General features: G+C 33.9%; 1 pseudogene; it reads right to left on the bottom strand.

The window, feature by feature from the left end:
* Positions 1–314: 314 nt before the first annotated feature.
* On the bottom strand, positions 315–430 carry LOC120607794 (uncharacterized; annotated as a pseudogene).
* Positions 431–7635: the final 7205 nt, after the last annotated feature.

Genomic DNA, 7635 nt, shown 5'->3' with positions numbered 1-7635 from the left:
GTTTTGTTTGCTATTATAAACAGCAGATGCTCATCATTAGCATTTATTATAACAGCTAAAAAATTAAAAAACTTTTTAAAATTTTATTCAATACATCTATGATTAAAACTAAAATTATGCCTTAGTAGAATATTTAATGAAAAGAGATTGTCACACAATATATTAAATTAAAAACTGCCACAAAACACATGCAGAGCCTAAGCCCATTTCTTAAATGAGACACTGCCTGTGAAAGGCTTAGCAGTATGTTAAGATTTTATTTATTTATTTATTTATTTATTTATTTATTATTACTTATTATTTATTATTATTTATGCCTACAGCAACTAGTCTTCCTAGGTGGTCTCCCATCCAAGTACTAAACAGGCCCAACCCTGCTTAGCTTCTGAGATCAGACATCCAGCTTGTTCAGGGTGGCATGGCTATAGACCATGGACCATGGCTCCCCTGGGGTGTGAACCCAGGACCTTCTGCATGTAAAGCAGACGTGCTAACTGCTACACTACGGAACCACGTCCATATTTTAATTGTTATGTATACGACAAATGTTCGTTATTATTTACATAATAAATGGTTGAAAGACATATTCTGAACCATATATCTGAGTGGTATCTGGTTATTTCTGTGTGATAGGCTTATGGATAATCTTATTTTCTTCTTTTGGGTTTGTGTATTCTAAATTTTTTACAATAAATATGTAAGAATGTAAAACAAATAAGAATTACCACTCCCCAGAACTATAGTCTTAAATAGGATACTCGATTTAGATTCCTTTTCAAAGGTATGTGGAACTAATTTGTATAAAGTCCATGTGCTGCTTAATGATGGAGATACCTTTTGAGAAATGCATCATTAGGTGATTTCTTCATTGAGTAAACATCATAGAGCACTCTTACACAAACCTAACTGGTACGCCTGCTACATACCTAGGCTAAAAGGTATAGTCTATTGCTTTTAGGCTGCAAACCTGTACAGCATGTTACTATATTGAATACTGTAGGAAATTGTAACACAATGGTAAATATTTGTCTCTCTGAACATAGAAAAGGTTCAGTAAAAATATAGTATAAAAGATAAAAATGGCACACCTGTACAGGGTGCTTACCAAGAATGGAGCTTGCAGGACTGGAAGTTGCTCTGGGTGAGTCAGTGAGTGAAGGCTGAGTGAATATGAAGGCCAGGATGTTATTGTGCACTGCTGTAGACTTTATAAACACTGTATACTTAGGCTGCACTAAATTTATAAAACAACATGAGATTAAATCAAACAAAAAAGAAAATAATGCAATCAAGACACACAGTAAACATGAGATGTATAATCTGCTGCCAGAGTAACATGGCATACTGTTTGACAGCACACTGTTTTTTTTGTAAGTAGAAAGACTACTCTCCATAGTAATGAGAAAATGTATAGTAAATACATAAATCAGTAACATAGGTGTTTATTATCATTATCAAGTATTATGTACTGTTCATATGTACTTTTATATGACTGACAGACAGTAGGGTGGTTTACACCACCATCACTACAGACATGTGAATAATACATTGTGCTACAATGTTAGGACGGCTATGTCACTAGACAGTAGGAATTTTTTAGTTCCATTATAATCTTACAGGACCATCGTCTTATACATGGTCCATCACTGGCTGAAATGTCAGTAAGTGCTGTATGGCTGCATATTACTATCTGTTATTCTGTTTATCAGAAATAATATTTCAAAAATATATACTATTTATTTCAAAAATATATACTATTTATTTTCAAGAGAAATGGGTTGATATTTTTAATAAGAAAAAAAATTAAAAGCTTACTTATAGAATTGTGTCAGAATACTTGAATTTCATGTGACTTCATATTATTGTTTTCCTCCCCCAAATTTTGTGTATTCCAAATAACCAAAACTGGGTATTAATTACATTATAAGTTTTTTGATGGCAGGAATTATTTCTTACTGGCTTTTGTATTCTTAGAACCTGGTCCCAAACACATACTCCATATTGGTTAAACGAGCAGGCTAACTGATGTTTAAATATATTTTGTACAATCTGTATAATTCTCCATTTATGCATCCATTAGAATACCTTCATTTATATATATAAAAAACAAAAAACAAAAAACCTTTCTCTTTAGAAATAAACTTGGAACTTGGACGAACCAAGAGGATAGCATTTTGAAAGTGACTTCCATGGGTTGTTTACCATTGTCTCCTTCTGTAGAACCAAGAACATAATTATATAACAAAATTTTAAATAATTTTGGTTAAGGGGAATGACCAAGGGTAATGCTTGTGACCTTGGGTTTGATTCTCTTCCCCTGAACCAAGCAAACTGACCTGAGAAGAATCAGACAGCTTCATTGGAACCTGTTAGCATCATGCTGTAACCAAGCAAGCAAGTTCGCTAGGGGGCCTCTCATCCTGGTGTGTGCCAAGTCAATGAGATATCCTGCAACTTGTCTACAATGAAAGGATAGGGCTAACTTTTGCTCTCCTTTTTAAATAATAAAAATTTGGAAGGCCACATATTCCTTCAATGAAAGTTTTCTTATAACCTATCTACCTTATTCACTGCCACTTGGTTTCCAGCACCCTTCCATGTATACAGGTTACTCTCTGCTTCCAGGAGTATATACTTGAGTGGAATCCACCCAGGTACGATCCTGGTAAAGTTCAAAAGCTCCTCTCAGAGTAGGAAACTATTAACTGCTGAACTTCCCAGGTTAATTTTACAGACTAACCATAAAAAGGAAGCTGTTGATATTAACAGGTGCCCATGTTGTTTTCTCATTAAAAACCCAAGTAAATAATCCTATCTACAAAGAAGAAAAGTGGCACTTTAAAATAAATCCAGATGATTTAAAAATTTAACTATTGCTTCGAGGAGTTAATCACTCAATGACGTATTTCTTTTTCTAAATAAACATTGACTTTTTGACATCTGGTGCTGGATCTCTTACATTTATGGATACGGCTCAGTTCCTGGATAGAGTGGAGTTAGTTACACAGAATGAGTCATCAGGCCACACCTTAGTGTACTCACCACTAGGACACTAATAAAGGACTCACAATAATTTCACAGATTTCATCTCTGCAAAGAGTGCCATAAAAGGAAAATGGTTCTCAGACATAAGAATGGTAGGGAAAGTTTGAAAATTTTCTTATATTAAATACAGATTTGGTTTGGTTACTCTGTGAGAATAATTTAGCACTAAGTATATTCAGTGTTAGCATGAAGAATAAATTTCTATGCTAAAGAGCCTAATTTATAACCAAAACTTCCACAGGTCTTACCTTCTACAGCTCATTATAGTTTCATTTCCTTTCATATCTTATGGTCTCCCACTAAGGGGACTGAAAGTCTTCAGAATCACTTGCAATGTTTTTCTAGTGTTAAGAGAAGAAAAATGATCTTTGGGGTTGCATAATATACAGAATTGAATCCTAACATAAAAAGAGGTCTTAAGATATAAGGCCAGGATTGAAAAGGGATTAACTATGTGTATTGGGCATAACTAATGTAGGCTATAACTAGTTTATAAAACAATTGTAAAAACCATCTTTAAACAGAAAGCTTATTAACTTCATTTTAACAGCCAGAATACTGTTCAAGATTTGAAAAATTTTAGGGAGAAAAACAAAGTTCTAATGCTCTTTAAGAACTGCAGTAGGTCTCTTTTTGTTGCATATAAATGTGAATTTAGCTCTTAATTCATTCAACAATGAACACCTATCTATATGCCAAAAAGTTTTCCAAGCAGTAGAATGTGGCAGAGAAGAAAGCGGACAAGGCTTTGGCTCTATGGATTTTACAGTCAAGTGAGAGAGAGCTAAATACAATTAAAAAATAAAGTACGAGATCTTTTTCAGATAGTGCTGTTGTAAATAAAATAAACCAGGGTATTATAATAAAGAGAGTGAGGGTCGGGTGGGGAAATCACAGCCTCTGTGAGGAAATGACAGTGAGCTGAGACATGAATGACTGGAAAGATGTATTGACCAGACTGGTGTATTCGAGGAATAGAAAAAAGCACAGAGAGGGTATATAGTGAGAGTAGCAAGAACAATAGGATATGAGATCAGAAGGGCAGCAGGGGTAAAATCGTGCAGATCCTAATAGGTCCCGGTGAGAGACTGGCGTTTTAACCGTAAAGAGAAGCCTTTAGGAGGATTTTAAGGAGGCTGTGATATAATCTGATAAAGATTTTAAAGGGGGTGACATGGGTGAGACTGGTGGAGTAAAAAACTCTGAAGACCAAATCCCTCCATAAAAGCAATGAGAACACCCCAAATTTTTCCAAATCAGCTTTTTCCAACTCTGAAAATTAACTAAAGGGTTGTAAAAATATGAGGAGCATTTTTTTTTCAAAGCCTGAAGTTTGGTTACGATAGCAAATTTCGAGGTATTTGAACTTGCCATGTACTCATTCCTTTCTACCAGCCTCTGCAGCAGCCGTGTAAACCAAGAATCCCACAATCACAGTGAAAATTAGAAGCTGCAGCCAGCCACTGGAGGAAGCAGATGGGGTTGGAGCTCCACTAAAGCCTCATTTTTAGAGAATGGTCATTATTTGACCCACCTGGAAGTTCCTTGGAAATCTTCAGAGAACTTGCCTTCATTTGTTCTGACTCAGAGCTCACCAAGTACAAACAGTTTCCCCCTCTGAGGGCATTTGTTGAAAAAAATCAATGGCTGTTTAATATTGCAGCCTGAATTTGTGATAACAGTTGGGGCAAACAACAGGTTGACGTAAACAGTGAAGAAGGAAAAGCTGGAGAATGAGATGTCCATATGCGGTTTCGAAAATCTCCAACAAATTCTTGGGACTCCAGAAGATTGTGTGCATGCTCAGAAAAGAACTGAGCTCTCACTTCTGGATAACTTTGAAGCTCTGTGAAAGCAAGCGGTGAAGCCTAAAGCAAAGTTGTCAACTGCCTAGTTGAATGTTGAAGGCATGCCTAACATGCACACAGAGACTCTCAGCAAAGAATGAGAGACTTATTGGTTTCAGGTGTTTAAAAAATATTTGTCTAATTACTAGCTGACCACTAAACTAACTGAAGAGACTTCAGTGACCACATGCAACAAAGAATATAGACTTTATTGAATTAATTCAGAAAAGTCATTAAATAAACAACAAAAAACGACAAATGCTGGGGAGGGAGGAAAACTAGTTTTCTAAAGTTGCAATATTATACTATTTAAAACACCACATTAAAAAATATATGTCATAAAAAGAAACAAGAATGTGGACCATACACAGGGGGAGAAAAGCAAACAATAAAACCTGTGTCTCAGGAAGCCTAGCTTTAGACTTACCTGGCAAGGACTTTAAGTCAGCTATTTTAAATATGATCAAGGAAGACAATCATGTCTAAACACTATGCAAAGTATGAGAATGATATCACACTGTTTCACCAAATGGAGAATATCAATAAAGAGTTAGAAATTATAAAAAGAACCAAATAGAAATTCTGAAGCTGAAAAGTATATTAACTAAAATTTAAAAGTGTCTAGAGTGTTCAACAGGAGATATAAGCAGGCAGAAGAAAGAATTAGTGAACTTGAAGTTAGGTTAATTGAGGTTATCCAGTCTGAGCAACACGAGAAAAAAGAATGAAGAAAAATAGAGCCTCAGAGACCTCTAGGACACCACTGAATTCATCAACATATGTATAATGGGATTCCTAGAAGGAAAGGAGAGAGAGAAATGCAGAAAGAATAATTGAAGAAATGTTGAACCCAAACTTCCTAAATTTGATGAAAAACATTAATATACACAACTAAGAAGTTCAACAAACAGCAAGTAGGACAAACACCTAGATACAACATAATCAAACTGTTGAAAGCAAAGTCAAAGAGAGACTTTTGAAAGTGCCAAGAAAAAAATGACTCATTATGTACAAATGAACCTCAATAAGATTAAGAGCTCTGATTTTTTCATCAGAAACCAAGGCCAGAAGGCAGTAGGATGCCATTTCAATGTACTGAAGAAAAAAAAAATCAACAAAGAATTCTATTTCCAGCAAAACTATCATTCCAAATGAAGGAGAAGTGAAGATACTCCCAGATAAACAAAAACTGAGAGAACTGTCACTAGCAGAGCTAATTAGAGAGTAACTTGAATCCATATGGAGAAATAAAAGAGTATTAGTAAAGCTAACTACATAGATAAATATAAAAGATAGTATAAATGTATTTTTTATAACTTCTTTCTCCTATTTGATTTAAAAGACACTGAATAAAGCAGTAATTATATATCTGTGTGGATGGGCATATACTGTATAAAGATGTAATGTATATGAAAATAATAGCATAAAGAAGGAGGGGGGAATGCAGTTGTGGAGGAGAAACATTTTATAAAATATACAAGAAAAGAAATATTATTAAAATTCAATTGCTATTAATCTGAGCAAGATTGTTCAATAAGTTAAGATGTAATTACTAAGGAAATGATGTATAAAATAAAAGATGAGAAAAATGATTAAAAATGGCAAATTAGAAAATATTTATTTAACATAAAAGGAGGTAATAATGGAGGAATAGAGAAACAAAAATGACATAAAATATATTTAAAAAAAATAGAAAATGGCATACCTACATTTTAACCACAAAGAAAAGCTCAGGATAAAATGTCTATACAAGTGAATTCAGACAAATCTTTAAAGAAGATTTAATATCAATTCTTCACAAACACTTCCAAAAAATAGATGAGAGTAAAACAGAAAAACATACCACAAGAAAAGAAAACTAGACTAATATCTCTTATGAATATGGATGCAAAAATACTCAAGAAAATATTAGCACATCAAATCCAGCAACGTGTAAATTAGATGGTATACCATGATAAAGTGAGATTTATCTCAGTAATGAAAGATTGATTCAAAATATAAAAATCAATCAATGTAATGCAACATATTAATAGAACAAAGAACATAACCATATGATCATCTCAATAGAACCAGAAAAATCAACTGACAAATTTCAACACCTTTTCATGATAATAACACTCAACAAACTAAGAATAGATGGGAACTTCCGAAGTCCAATAAAGGGCATTTGTGAAAAACTCACAACAAACATCATACTTAATGGTAAGAGACTGGAAACCTCTCCCCTAGGATCAGGAACAAGACAAGGATGTCTATTCTCACCACTTGTATCCAGTATTGAACTGGAAGTTCTAGCCATGTCAGTTAGGTGAGAAAATAAAATAATAGGCATCTGGATGGAAAGAAAGAAGTAAAACTAACTGATCTTGCATATAGAAATTGCTAAAGAATCTTTAAAAAACTATTACAACTAATGACAAATATTGCTGAAATAAATTTTAAAAGACCTAATTGCATGGAAAGGCATCTGTGTTCATGAATTATTATTGGTAAAATGCCAGTACTCCTTGAATTATCTATAGATTGAATGCAATCCCTATTAACATTGCAGCTGGCTTTTCTGAAGAAATACACGAGCTTATCCTAAAGTTTATAGGGAATTGTTGGGAGCCCCAAATAACCCAATAATAATAATTAAAAGAAAAAAAGTAGGAAGACTAACACTTCTTGATTCCAAAAATTATCAGAGCTACAGAAATCAAGACTGTGTAATACTGGCTTAAGATCATACATATGGATCAAC

Source organism: Pteropus medius, unplaced genomic scaffold, assembly GCF_902729225.1.
Source record: "Pteropus medius unplaced genomic scaffold, Ma_sr-lr_union100, whole genome shotgun sequence".
NCBI lineage: Eukaryota > Metazoa > Chordata > Mammalia > Chiroptera > Pteropodidae > Pteropus > Pteropus medius.
This window is presented reverse-complemented; position numbering and strand designations above follow the sequence as displayed.